The following is a 15869-nucleotide window of genomic DNA, read 5'->3' as shown; positions in this document are numbered from 1 at the left end:
GTATGTATATTTTAAGCTTAACATTTTAAATCTACATTTTAGTTCTTTATACATATGGTTTTTGCTGCCCTTTTTACTTTACAGAATGCAACAAATTCATTAAAACAAGACAAAGGTTATAATGTAAGGTATGAATAGGCTAGGTTGAAGTAAAGGTCTTCAGTCCGGATTTGAATACCGAGATTGACTCGGCATCCCGAATATAGGGTGGGAGTCTGTTCTATAAGCTACGGGCCCTGTAACTAAAGGCTTTAACGCCAACTGTTTTTTTTAATTAATGCATGGAATATGAAGACCTGCATTCTGTGACCTAAGCACGCAACTTGCATGGTATACATTAATAAGTTCCATTAGATAGACAGGTGCCTGACCTCTGAGAGCCTTGTACAGATGCAGCCATTCAAAATGCGCGGGCGATACCGCATTATTTTCCGGTACGCTGTACGCAGTCTACTGCGAGTTACCGGTAAATACTGCTAGCAAAATAATAGTATCCGGAATTTCCGCAAGGTGGAGCTAATAAAGCTCAACCTCTCATGTTTGAGCTGTCGCCATCAAAGTCTTTAACGAAGATATTACTAATAGTATTAATAATGAATGACCTTGGACAAGCTGTAAGTGTAAACTCAAAGTATTGCCCTGGTCCACATTCTTTTTTTCATTGACCGTCTTTGTAAAAGTAACACCACAGCATTTCGAAATCACGCATTTGTTTCCAATCATGCAAAGTACAATAATTTGTGAGAATCGATTCACAATGCCTTTCACATGCTCATAAAAGAGATTGATTTAGGAACATAAACATATTACCGTATGCAAACTGTACTGTATACAGTATGTATATGTATATTTAATGTCTTAACTGTACCCGTTTAAGTATTGAATATTTATATGGAATTTTACCACTGAAGGGAAATCTTAGTGCCTGAGCATAAAAAGAATAGGAGCATTTTGGAACATAAACATACAGTATATGGCTGGTCTCGGTACTTTAAAGAAAACATACACGAAACATGGTTTCATTATGACCAGAATCGGTCTTGAGATATTTTTAACTTGATTTACAGTATTTAAGATGTATGTCTTGACACCGATACTACGTAAATACTGCTCACGTATATGTTTCTAGGTTTATATTATGCATTTCATACGGTCAAATTACTTTTGAGCAAATGATAAGAAGCGCAAAACGGTATGCCCAGGGCGTTTTAGTTTCGTTTTGTGCGGGGACTCTGCTTTAACTATATCGCCGTGGATTGATTAGAGATATCAAGTCCATACAAGTCATTTTTTAAATGTTGTAGTTCGTCTTGTAAAAATATTACGAGTACATCATCTGTCAACAATTACACAGGTTCTGTTTCCATATTGCGGAATTTGGTTACGTAATATTATTTTCTAATTTCGTGTTGTGAATATATGATTTGGGCAAACAGAGCCGCAATGAAGTACCATTATGGGTTGTTGTTTTTTTTTTGCAGTTTTATCTAGAACAAACGATGCTTAAACCTTTGTCTGATTCTTGTGAAACTATCCACACGACAGTTACCTAGGAGTTGACTTCAGTGAGGTCACTGATGGGATGTTTCTAAAAATCCATCCACTGTAAAACGTCTTCTCCAGTTGTCCTGCATATGTATTCGCTAATGAAGCTGTGTGTTCTGAGCCTGGTTCTCTACATTACTGTATGAACCAGCTTAGAGGGCTAAAGACAGCTTGTGTTTAAATTGAGTGTAAGGTAATTTATGCTTCTAAAGTCATGGTCAGCATTTATTATTGTACTGTGCTGTAAACTTGTTCTGTGCCTAATTACATTATTTTATAGCTTTATCAAATCTGTACATTGTCTGTCGATAATGTTTCTGTAGTGCTTTTTCAGCATTCAGCATGTGACCGCGCTGGTGGCGCTGTGTGTTAGGTTCCTGACTCCCATGTCACACAGTCTGTAATCGAATCCCATGTAACTATGACTTCATTTTTTAACAAACATTTCTTTGAAAAAATGAAACGTTTCCCTTGGTCAGAGATTAAATAAAACCTCACTCGCACCAAACAAATTTATATTTCTAAATATCACAACATGATCGAATTTAAGTCTTTTTAATAACAATGAATAGTCACCTATGTGTTACAAAATAAACATTTATATTGATTTGAATCACATTTTGATTTAAATCGTAAACACGTGTTTAAATATATGTGTTTAAAGGCGATATACTGTATAAAAGCGCTGATTCTTATGGAATGTGCTCCGCCGGGGATTAAAAAATATTGTGTTTTTTAATCGTGTATCTAAGGAAAATTGCAGTATAACTTTGTTCATGCACAAACAGTGGCATGTTACATTATTAATTTGGGTGTCTCCTCTTGCCAGAAAGCTCTAAATTGCATTTTGAGTGCGGTTTTTGACTTTTTCTAAATTGCAACCCATAAATAAAGCTGATACAGTTTAGACTTACTGTATTCTAAACTGTATTACAGCAGCACATTGGACAATGCAACGTAAATTGCAAAAATGCACTTGGAATCTGTCCAAGCCCTACTATGAAAATTATTTAAACTGCGACACTTATCATTCATCTTTAAATAAACTTTATTTTATATAGCGTTTTAAGCGAATAGGTAATTAGATTGCTCATAAACCTAATTGCTTTTTCTACATAAACACAGCGTGATTGCTCTCTGAAAATGCTTTTTCTTTATATTTAGGCTCAGATTTCAACTATAGATCATATTATTATAAACTTTCTTGGAAAAATGTCTTTTATGTAAACCATATTTGCTATTAATTCATTTAGGGCTAGAATACGTTCATTGTCTACCAATCGAGTCGAGTTGACATTGGAAGCTTGCCACCCCCGGACTGTTACACCAATGCATTAGCATGTTAAAGCGATTTCATTGAGGAGCCTAGCTTTCTTTACTAGGAAGTACTGTACTTCCTACTTTGAAAATACCTGTGAAACCGGTTTAATTCGTCACAGCCAGCACTCCCGCAGAGAGGGGGGTTGTACTCGGTAATGTCCGATGACATACAAGTGGAAAGATTACAGATTTTAATCGTCTTTTTTCGGAACCAGGAAAAATCTGATCAGGTTCAGAAAAGGTTGTTTTGAGTGTCTGAACATTGTCTCTTTGCACCTGTAGTTATTTGCAGCTGGGAAAGCTAATGATTATGATCTGGGAATGTAACTGAGATTTTTTTCTCCATAATAAGCAGCTTTGCAGCAGGTTATTTGTTTTCACTGCTTGAGAGGTATTGGAATGCTGCAAGCAAACATGCAGCTGTAAAGTTGAGCAGTTTTTAATGTCATGCTCTTAAGAAATAAAGCCTTTAGACAATTAGGAGGTACTGGTATTCACAAGGTAGAAGGTGGTGTTTTCAGAGGCCTAAAGGGAAACTGTTATACCTAATGATTAAATACTTGATGAGACATTTTTTTACTGCATTGTTTATGTATGATCTGTGTATCTCAGCTGAAAAGCTGAGATAAAATAAGATGTATGCATCTAAATAACTGGACCTCAAATAGCAGACCTTATGAGCAATACTGTGTGTATTTATTTAAAATATTTATAGCTCCTCTGGAAAGTTGTTGGGGGGAAAAAAAACTGATGTGCTGAAACAGTACAATTAAACATGCTCTGCAGAAAAGGGGATGGTTGTTAGGTCAGCGTACAGTACACATTTGATTTCATTAAAATTATGAGGTACCCTGTATCTGCAGGACTCAAGAGGCTCTCAGTCATGTCACTTTGCAGTTGATGTCTCCTAGAGGTTCCTAGATTCTTATTGTAAATAAAAGGAACAGCATACAGTGGGACTTTTTCAAAAACGGGGAACAAATTTCAACATCTGACTGCACCGAGTTTCACAAGAATCAGACAAAGGCTTAAGCATCGTTTGTTCTAGATAAAACTGCAAAAAAAAAAACAACAACCCATAATGGTACTTCTTTGCGGCTCTGTTTGCCCAAATCATATATTCACAACACGAAATTAGAAAATAATATTACGTAACCAAAATCCGCAATATGGAAACAGAACCTGTGTAATTGTTGACAGATGATGTACTCGTAATATTTTTACAAGACGAACTACAACATTTAAAAAATGACTTGTATGTACTTGATATCTCTAATCAATCCACGGCGATATAGTTAAAGCAGAGTCCCTGCACAAAACAAAACTAAAACGCCCTGGGCATACCGTTTCGCGCTTCTTATCAGTTGCTCAAAAGTAATTTGACCGTATGAAATGCATAATATAATCCTAGAAACATATACGTGAGCAGTATTTACAGTATTTACATCTTAAATACTGTAAATCAAGTTAAAAATATCTCAAGACCGATTCTGGTCATAATGAAACCATGTTTCGTGTATGTTTTCTTTAAAGTACCGAGACAAGCCATATACTGTATGTTTATGTTCCAAAATTAATATCGTTTATGGCCTTCACACGTGTTGCAGTATGCTCCTATTCTTTTTATGCTCAGGCACTAAGATTTCCCTTCAGTGGTAAAATTCCATATGAATATTCAATACTACAACGGGCACAGTAAAGACGTTTACAGTAAATCTTTCTACGACAGACCAACGGACCACGAGTGCCCCTGTCGGTCAACCAATCACGTACCGTGGTACCCCGCGTCATCTTGCGTCAAAATGCGCGACGCCGTAGCCAATTACCTCCGGTACGTGTCTGTACCGCGCACTTTGAATGGCTGCATCTGTAAGTAGAAGGAATTTGAAGTTGCCCTGTACATGACAGGAAGCCAATGAAGAGAGCTAAGTATGGGGGTTATATGGTTGTACTTTCTGCTCTTAGTAACAATTCTAGCTTCTGCATTCTGAATTTACTGTAAGGTGTTGAAAAAGTGGTGGGTGCTCACTGATAGTAGGGCAGTGTAGTAGTCTAACCTGCTGTATACAAGAACATGTTTTAATTTCTCTGTGTCTTGAGTGGAGAGAAACTGCCTTAGTTTTGCAATATTTCTTAACTGTAAGAAGCATGTTTTCAAAACTGTTTTAACCTGAAAAATTAGAGCCTTGTGTCTAATATGACGCCTAGGTTACGCGCTGAGTCTTTGAAGCAAATTTAATTCGAGTTAAGTGCTGAAGTTATAGTAGTCCTATCAGTATTGTTGCCTCCAAACAACAGAACCTCAGTTTTATCAGAGATGAGTAACAAAACGTTTTCACATATCCAAGTCTTTATTTCATTAATGCAATTAACTAAAGTGATAATAGAAGAGTTGTCATTAGGTGTAAATGAAATGTATATGAGTGTATTCAGCATATTAATGAAAGTTAATATTATGTTTTGGTATTATCCTACCTAGCGGCAGCATGTAGAGACAGAGCAATATCAGTCCCAGCACTGATCCCTCAAATTGAACTGGTGACATTGACGAAGCAGTACAATTATAAGATATTTGAACATAATGAAAACGATTAGTTAAATATGAAGTAAACTACCTAAGGATGGTTCCACATAAGCCAACCTCAAACTCAAACCTGTGTAACAAAACAGAGTTGTCAGCCTTGTCAAAGGAAGCACAAAGATCTAGAAGCACAAGCACTGTTGATGCGTCAGTAGCTAACAGAATATAATTTACGACTCTTGTTAATGCAGTTTCAGTGCTGTGGCCCGGGCAGAAACCATACTGGAATTTCTCAAGTATATTATTTGAGTTCAGATATGATTGAAGTTGGGCCACAACTATTCTCTCAAGAATTTTAGATAGAAATGGGACGTTTGAGACAGGCCTGTAGTTTTTAAGAACAACCGCTACCTTAATTTGGTCAGGTACAATACCTGATGCAAGGAATGTGTTCATCATACTAATTATAGGTCCTGCCAGTACTTTGATGGAATCTTTGACTAGCTGAGTAGGGATGGGATCTAGTGGACAGGTGGTTAGCTTTGTCTTAATAATTAATTTCTTGAGTTCTTGTTCATTAACTAATTGAAAAACACTTAAGGACTGCTCTTTTGCAACTTATTTGATTGGGTTTAAAGTCTGATCGTGTTAATTTTACCAATAAAGAAGCTAATGAATTCGTCACTACTAAAGTTAGATGGTGCTATAGAATCGGTCTTATTTGTAAGATTAGCTATTGTCTTAAATAGGTAGCAGAGGGTTATTTTTATTGCTTTCTATAAGTTCAGAGTAGTAAGCTGAACGAACTCTATATAGAGCTTTCTTATATTGTTGCAGGCTATCAGTCCATGTCGACTTGAATACTTGCAAACTAGTAGACCTCCATTTGCTCTCTAGTTTATGGCACTCCTGTTTAAGAGATCGTGTGTGATCATTATACCATGGAGAGTGTCTAGCAGTTTTGACTACCTTAGTCTTTAACGGGGCAATTTCTTCATGGGCCTGTCTGACCACATAATTATAGTTATGTGTGATTTCATGAACGTTACTACTGGAGATAAAGCTAGCATTGTTCATCGTGTTCATGAAAGTTAATGAAGTACCCCCGTTGATGTGTCATGTGTCATGTGTCATGTGAAATAGTCTTCTCCTTGGCAGCTATCAAAGGCAGTTGAATCTCAAAAGTAATTAAAGAGTGGTCAGAAAAAGAGTTAGAGATGGGATGGACTAGTACATGATGAATATCATCTCTATGAGTGATAATTAAGTCTAGTGTATGATTATATATGTGTTTTGGGCCTCTTATATGCTGACTTCAACCTACAGAGTCAAGGAGAGACAAGAAATGTTTACCGAAGGTGTCTGTCTGTATGTCCATATGTATGTTAGTCACCTAATATTACAACTTTGTCTTATTTAATAACTAAATCAGAGAGCAGTTTACCAAATTCGGCAAGAAACAATGCATATGGTCCTGGGGGTCTGTAAACTAAAAGAATGTATGTAGATGATTCGGGTACTATTTTAAGAAGCATTGCTTCAAATGTGTGAAAGTCATTAATAGTTTTTAATTCAATTCTTGAAGATGGCTGCTAGGCCACCTCCACACACTGAGCAAAGAGCTTTCTGTAGAAAAGTATAGCCATTAGGTGAGCCTTCAACTAAAGGAATAGTGTCAGTGGGTCTAAGCCAGGTTTCTGTTACTAGGCACAGGTCAGAGTTGGTGTCAAGCACCATATAATTAACCAGGACTATTTTGTTGCCTAGTGAGCAAACATTTAACAGTGAGAATTTTATGGTAGTTTCATGTTTTAACTGATTTAGGTTTACCAGTGGAATGGAGATTAAATTGTCAACACAGCAGCCCTTAAAGGAGTGTCTGACTTCTAATCTACATCTAGTGAGAGTTGCAATACTCTGTCTATTCACACTCATATCAGGTTCAGAATAGTAATGTGATTGATGGGATGCCGTGTGGTAGAGAACCTGGGTCAGTACAGGAGGTGAACTAGAGGTGGGAGTACAGACAGCACGCAATTTAAGTCATCTCTATAGCATTTCCAAAAACTCCCCCAAGGGAGGCTCCTCAGTGAGCCTGCACCTGGAACTCGGCTTGCCCTTCACCACAGCCCTAAAGCCTCAGGACCACAGCATAACAAATACTGTATATCTTAAGGTAAATGCATCACAAAACACTACTTTCTACAGCACATTATTTGTGCAATTAAAGGTGGTCCAATTATTGAGATAATCTTTTTTATTAAGGTATGTTCTATTTAAAACATAACATTTCCTTCACAGCTTATACTATATTTTTAAAATGTCAGTCATGTGAATCGAATACGTGACCAAAGATTACAATCCCCAATGTGCCACACACATAAACATCACAACCACAGATATGCCAAAACAATAGCTTACAAGTCAATGAACTGCGGTATGATCAGTAGCCTGTATAAATATACTGCAAATACAGTGAATACAGTATGATAGTCTATGGTTTTAAGGCCAGTACAGTATGTCTTAAATATATTGTTCATAAATCAAAATCTAAAATAAAATTGTTTCCAAATTACTTGTTGCTGAAATAAATGTTAAGATAAAATTATTCTAATGTGGATGTAACCTGAAAAAAGCACATCATGTACACAACAAGCTATAATAATAATCCATGTTATATATATATATTCAGCTGAGTAATTGTGCTTTGTGAAATAGCCCTACTTTTATTTTTAACATTCATTTAATATTTAACATACTGTGATATACAGTACAAAACTAATAGAAATCACAATTATATACAAATAAAATTATATAATTGGAGAAAAAAATTGCCCACAGTGCTGGGCACTGTCTGGGATTTTAAACCAGGCATTTCACATGGCAAGCACTTGCAATATTACAGTATGCAATTATAATTTAATAATTGATGGAGAGTTGCTGCTGTAGCCTTAAAAAGCTAACAGAAGCAAACTACTACATTTTGAATACTTTGTAGTTGTGTTAAAAAATTTTAAACCTGAAGAAGTTATCAGTTTCTCATTGTGTCCTTTTTAGATTAATAGTAAATTAACTAAACAACATTTGAAGAGAATGTCTTCTGTATTGTAATTGAATTGGTATGTTTTTTACAACGCATTCACCTATCCATCCATTTTGTAACTGCTTTATGTATAGTGACCACTAAGATAAAAGAAACATTTTGCACAAGTTCAGGAAAAGAATAAAGTATTAATATATATGGCTTTTTCGTTTTCTAGTTGGGGCAGTGATCTCTCCAGGTACTGGCAAGGGTCACACCTGCTAGCTTCAGTGGGTTGCCAGGGTGATATACTGTAGGCTGCTGGCTTACTTGCTGGAGTTATAATTTAATATTTAGCATACTGTGATATATAAAATGAATAAAATTATAGCATAGTAAACAAATACAATTTTATTATTAGACAAAGATTTGTCCCAATGGGGTGAGCATTGGCCAGGATTCAAACCCAGCATCGCATGACAGCCCAGAAACTGTAGACAATTATGTTTTTTTCACTTTTAACTGGGGAATGAAAAATCTGTTTATTTTGAAACATGTACCGTCATATTTGGTTTCTGGCTACAGAATGAAACTTTATACTTACAGTACCAGCATAAAATCCATTTATAGGTATTGTTTTCTGTTTTGAGAACTTCCGGCCTTCTGCAGCACAAAATACTACATATTGTCATGCCTAGGCTGGCAGTGGCTTTAAAACTTCTTGCACTCCAGTTGACTCCATGAGAACGTGATCACATTTGATAATATTAAGTGCTCGATTCACTGTTAGACCAGTGCTCTGACATTTGAGCTTCCGTGAGTTGACTGGCAATCAGCTCTACACTCAAAAACTGTGCAGAACTGAAATCCTAGACTCACCAGCACTGGCCCAGCAGAAAAGTACAGTACCTTCAAGATACCTTGACAGCCTGATTCCCCAGGCAGCCTTTAATTCATCAGCCACCTACTTGTATTTGCTCTCCAGTCAGCCTTGCCTGTCCTCTGTTTTCCTGCTCCGTCAGCTCTCCCAAATACATATGAAAAAAAACGATGCCCTGTGCTTAGGGTCCTGCCTGTCAGTTCACCTGCAGCACTGCACTGCAGTAGCAGTGGTGAAGCACATATTCCTTTTTATTCTTAAGGTATTGTGATGATGCACGGGGTGTGTGCATTGTGGGGGCAAGCTCTAGAGAGAGATACGTTGCCTTGGTAACTACAACTGAGAAAGTGAGTGATAATAATAATTCCTTACAATTATATAGTGCTTTTCTGGACACTCCACTCAAAGTGCTTTACTCCCCACCACCACAAATATGCAGCATTCACCTGGATGACACGATGGAAGCCATAGTGTGCCAAAACGCTCACATCAGCTATCAGCTGGGAGGAAAACAGAGTGACAAAGCCAAATCATACTGTACGTGGGGATTACTAGGATGTCATGATTGGTAAAGCCAATGGGAAATTTAGCCACTACACCCCTATTCTTAATGAGAAACACCTTGGAATTTTTAATGACCACAGAGAGTCAGGACCTCGGTTTTATGTCTCATCCAAAGGATGGTGCCTTTTTACAGTATAGTGTCCACATCACTATACTGGGGCATTAGTTCTGAAATGGCTGTTGACCTGAGAGGAAGTTAGAGATTAGGTCTCCTGTATGTGGAAGCTCAACAGTGAGAGAGTAAGGCTGAACCAACACAACAGTGGGTGTGAGATGCTGCTGGTGAGGGCACTGTTAGCTGAGTGCATCTGCCTCATGAGAGTGAGGTAGAAGGTAGACTGAGGCTGCAGCTATAACCCTGTAGAGGGGGTGATTGACAGTGACAGTCTTGCAGGAGATTGTGTAGAGAAAGGCCTGAAAGGGACCAGGAAAAGTAAGAGTATTTTGTCAGGAGGAGACTATCAAAAGAAATGGAACCTCAGAATATCAAAGATTTAAAGTGTGAGTACCAGAATGATGGATGTAATTAAGGGACCCTTTCCTAGGTGATATACTCTAGAGTATTGGGAAAGAGAGTAGGGTCTGTCTTGCCACCGGCCTCTGGGGTGGATACAGTGGTGGTCAGCCACAATGAAGGTGTGCAGTAGCTGTCAGGCACAGGGAAGGTGCGCTGGTAGCTGCGGTGTGAGAATGCAGTTGTGGCAGGGTAGGAGTTTAGGGTGCTCCAATAGCTGCAACAACGCAACTTGAGTCATGACAGTGACCCACCAGAGTGGTTGTGTGTATGTGTTAGTGTGAGACAGTGTGCTGAGCCTTGGCACAAGAGAGAGGTGCCCTGAAGAGACTTGGGTTGATAGATAAAGAGTCCTGAGTGCGAGAGTGAGGCACTGCAGACATTGTGTGTATGAGACCCAGCCTGGTGGTATCAGGTGAGGGTACCAGCAGCTGGAAGCAGGAAGTCTCCGGCTGCCTGGTCTTGGACAACAGCAATACACGAGTGAAAGGCCCAAAGTTCTCAGTGTATGTGATGTCATGGATCTAGGCTACCCCCACCAGGATGCCAGTGTCAGCACAACTCTCAGAAGAGTGTGGAACGGGTGCAGAAAAGGTTCCTCGGGTCCATATCCTTCCCAGTCTACCAAGTATTGAAGAGAGCCCCGATGCCAGCGAGAATCCAAGATTTTATTGACAGTGAAGGCTGGTAGACCATCAATCAGTCGCAGTGGAGGTAGACGAGGTTGTGGTTTGGAAAGAGGAGATCTTTGAAAAGGCTTGAGAACAGAGACATGGAATGTAGGGTGAATCCTGAGAGTAGGGGGGAGAACCAGGTGGTATGAGACAGGCATGACGAGGGCTGATGTAACGAGGTCCCAGCTTGTTTGAGGGTTGTCTTAGGGGAAGATTCCTAGTGGAAAGTCAGACAAAGCGGAATTGGGAGAAGAATAGGGACCATCTGGTTTGGCGGGGATTAAGACATGTGGCCGATTGGATGTAGGGCAGGTTCTTGTGATCCATTATGATGGTAAAGGGATGTTGTGGGCCTTCTAACCAATGTCTCTACTCCTCAAGGGTGTGCTTGATGGCTAATAACTCATGGTTACCCACGTCATTGTTTACCTCAGGAGGAGAAACCCTCTTGGAGAAGAAGGCCCAAGGGTGGAGTATTCCCTTATCCCCATGGCTTTGTGAGAGAACTGCCCCCACACTATGAACTGAGGCATGAACCTCAACCACAAAGGTTAATGAAGGATCTGGGTGATAGAGGAGTGGGGCTGTAGTAAAGAGGTGCTAGAGGTAGAGAAAAGCCTTGTTCACCTCGGGATTCAATTTGTGCTTTACGTGTGAGTGATGTGATGGGAGCCACCACAGGGCCAAAATTGCGGATAAAGCGCCGGTAAAAATTTGCAAACCCGAGAAAACGTTGAATTTACTTTAGGTTCTTGGGGATTGGCCAATCCCTAATAACTGTTAATTTAGATGTAGCCCAGGAATTGCACCCTGGAAACGTGAAACAGACATTTATCCTGTTTGGCATAAAGTTTGTTGTGGATATGCCTGGATAATACCTTGGACATGGTGAATGTGTTCTTGGGGATTGTTAGAAAAGATTAAGATGTCATCAAGGTAGACCAGAAAGTATTTATGGATGATGTCGCGAAAGATGTTGTTCATAAATGCTTGGAATACTGCAGGTGTGTTGACCAGACCGAAAGGCATTACCTGGAACTCATAGTGGCCATGAGTAGCCATAAATGCCATTTTCCACTCATCCCCTTCTCTCATGCAAATTAAATTGTATGCGCCTCGAAGGTCTAATTTCGTGAATAAAGTGGCACTGAACACTGATTCTAGAGCTGACGGAATCAAGGGAAGAGGATAACAGTTTTTAATAGTTATCTCGTTTGAGCCCCTGTAGTCAATGCAGGGTCTAAGGATACCATCTTTCTTCTGAACACAGAAAAACTGAACCAGGGAAGCTGCAGGAAGTCTGGTCACATGATCTGTCAGTTGCTGAATGGATGCATGGAGCTGAATCAGTGCGTGAGAATGTTGACTAAGGACGGAGTGAATTGTATTGCATTCCACGGGGTCCATGTTTCGGCTCAGTATTCTGCAGTGAAACAAAGTCAAGGTTGTTTAGGACCCCTATGCGGTATCTGTACTGATATTAAGTATGGATTAGCAAAGAGGAAAAAAGCCAGGAGTACTTAGCCGAGGCATCAAGTCCGAAATTGTAGTCATTGGGAAAGTGCAGGTCGAAAAGCCGGTAAGTCAAATACTAACAGGAAACAGTTCAGGAAGCGAGAGAAGGAGCTCCACGGCAATGACCAATACGGAGCATTGCACTGAAGGTAAGGCATTCTTAAGTATAGTGAGAACCTCGAGGTGTGGTAATAGCTAAGAGATGTGATTGGATAATTAGATTTATTGCCGGCATTGGCCAGAATTGGAAGGTGCATGATTTTGATTATTGGGAAACGTGTCTGTCTGGCGCTGGCGTTCGTTCTGATTACTAAGAGCCGTGACAGCGATCTGAACATTCACTCAAGCTCTGAGTGTTCCTCTGAGCCTGTGGAAATGATGTCAGGATGCCAGGACACCTCTCAATTAGACCAAATATCTTTCAATCTAATAATCAATCAAGGTACCTGTCTACCTAATTAGCTGCCTATTTAAGGTAGATCACTGCACTGTGTCACTGTTCTGACATTCATGCAAAAATATGCTTCACTCTTCACTTGCTATTTTTCTGACCTACACTCCTATGAATTCTTCTGGGGCACTGACTCAGCAGAGTCTGTGTTTTTTCCAGTTTCCACCAGCTCATTTATTATTTCTCTGCTGGCCAATTTGTTTTTTCAGAAACTGTATTTATTGAGGTTTTCTGACTTTCATGTTCTCCCACTGTAGCATTCTAGTCTCAATATCCTCCTGCCTGCACCACCTGTCTCCACACTCGCATAGCCACCCTCTACCTCTTCAGCCAATCAGCACTCTGGAGCATGGGACAGCAGTATGACAGCAGCTGCAGCACAATGTGATATGTTCAGTGTGTCTCTAACAGATGAAATAGGAATACCTAAAACCATATACAGAATGTAGAAACAGAGAAGTCACCATTTATGTAAATCTTGTTACCCTTGAGAATATACAGTATCATTTATTATTAATTATCATTAGCTTAAAAATATTCAGTTCCTTACACAAATGGCATTACTTTATATTATCATTCTGTAACAGACTCTTTCTATTTCATATGTGTTCCGTTTTCTTAACAAGCCTCTACGCCCAGGTGTGATTTTGATACCTTCACGGAGTCAGTTTCTGGTCTCTTTCACAGATGCTGGAGTACCAGTGTACCTGTAGGAGTTCATTCATCGCCCAGGTGTTTATAGAGAGAAAAGACCCAGCTTTGTAAACGCAGACCAAGTAGATGAGGTTGGCTTTGTCCTTGGAGCATGTTTCTGGAGTGGAAATGTTCAAGTTGAAGGTAATACTAATTATGTAAAGAAGTAAAAGTAAATTTTTATGCATGCAAATGGGGAAGTTCATAAGAACTAATGCATGTGTATTATTTGAAATAATATTGAAAAATGAAGGAAGCTGGAGTTTGTTTATGACAGTGAACAATGTGTGGGAATAAACTGTCAAACTCCAGTGTCTCCCTTGCACACCTAAAATGCCCATGGGTTTCTGCAGCCTACAGCATCTGTATCAGCATCAGCATCTGCACTTCTGTCAAGTGCTGCTGGAAACCGCAACCAGCAGCCTCTGCTTTTTAAGTCTGCTTTCTCAGAGCCCAGATGGATGACATAGATTCAATTCCAGTTGCATTTCATATACCTCTGCATCATTAAGACTACAGTACCATCTCGGCTACACCAGCAGACAAACAAACTTTCTTCTAATGACCCCAGTCACACAGCACTCATACAGTAGACACTGCACAGCTTTTTACTTACACTTAAGCAGCATTACAGCTGATGGCTCTCAGCTAATCAGCCACACTGCATTACTTGTGGCATACATACAAACACATGCACACATGGATGCTGTCACTTTCTCTCACCAGCTCTTGCAGGTGCGCATATCTCTCTCAGCCTGCGTGACTCTCTTTTGCAGTGGATTCGGGAAAGTTCTCCACTAACACACATTGCTGCATTCCCTTTCTCTCGCTATAACTTATTAAACCATCAATTCCCTACAGCTGCAGCTTACTATACAGACACAGCCTATCATAACTGCATTTCAGTCAAACTTGATCTTGGAATTTGGAGGAATTTGAGCTCAAAAGAAGGAGGAATAAGGCACTAATCTGGAAGTTTACCCAGAATGTTAGATGTGATGATTAAAAACTAATTAGAGACAGCTTTTGGGGAATGACCAATTTGTGAAGAATTGTAGTCTCTGATTAATTTTAGCTTATAAATAGTTTCTTTACAATTGTCAGGATTTACATTACTCTATTTTAAAAGTTGTATCCAACACATAAGAAAATTAAAACATTTAGCAAAGGAATTGAGGCCATTCGATCCACATTGCTTGTTTTATTTTAGTAGTAATTGATCTGAGGATCTAGCCATTTCTTAATAGAAGCAATGGTACTCAGTTTCAACAAAATGGTTGGGTAGCTTGTTCCAGAATCCCCCAGCCATTTGTGTTAATAGGTACCTCCTGTTTTGAGTTTTAAATGCATTTCAGCTTACTCTCCCCATTTGTCCTATTTCCCCATTTGATTTTTTTATTTCTTTAGATTATATTTATATATTAATTATGTTTATTAATTGTTTCTATAGACTATAGATGCAGCTACACTATAGATATAGTATCATGGATGAATTTTGTCCAGATCTTATCAGCAGTGTGGAGGATGAAGACTGGAGATACTGTATGTAGGCCAACATAAACAGCATTACGTGGCAATATACTGGGTTTGTCTGTAAATGACATACCTGTAGATTAGACCAAAACTATAGTGCTCCACATGTATCACACCAATCAATGAATCAATCAATCAAGGTTTATTTATCAAATCAATCAATCAAGGTTTATTTATCAAATGCACAACAATACAGCATACAGCGGTGGTTGTCTGTGATGAAATGCTTTTTCAGCAAGCTTGCAAGGACGGATAGGACAGAAGTTGGTAGAATTAAGGTTACAGAGTAGAATACAATACATTTATACAATTTACAATGGACAAGATTTATGCAATGAATAACATAAGGAAATATGGTAGGAATAGGTGTCAGGGAAAGAAAATAAAATGCAGCTGCACCTTATCAGTTTCAAGTGGACTGACTATTTATCAGTAGTCGTTTGGGTAATTGCTGGTGGCTGCCGTGATGGGCTGTTTAGCAGTCTAATTACCTGAAGGAAAAAGCTGTTTTGAAATCTGTTGGCCTTTGTATGTTTTGGTATCATTTTACAGATGGTAGTAGAGAAAATAGATTATGGTTTGGGTGACTGGGGTTCTTAAGAATAGACCTGGCTTTCTTGAGGTAGATATCCTCTAT

General features: G+C 39.0%; 1 pseudogene; it reads left to right on the top strand.

Moving 5' to 3' along the window:
- LOC148658496 (fatty acyl-CoA hydrolase precursor, medium chain-like) overlaps nucleotides 1-15869 on the top strand; it is a 69755-nt pseudogene that overhangs the window by 49285 nt on the left and 4601 nt on the right.

Source organism: Lepisosteus platostomus, chromosome 7 (genome assembly GCF_059453375.1).
Source record: "Lepisosteus platostomus isolate fLepPlt1 chromosome 7, fLepPlt1.hap1, whole genome shotgun sequence".
NCBI classification, from domain to species: Eukaryota; Metazoa; Chordata; class Actinopteri; order Semionotiformes; family Lepisosteidae; genus Lepisosteus; species Lepisosteus platostomus.
This window is presented reverse-complemented; position numbering and strand designations above follow the sequence as displayed.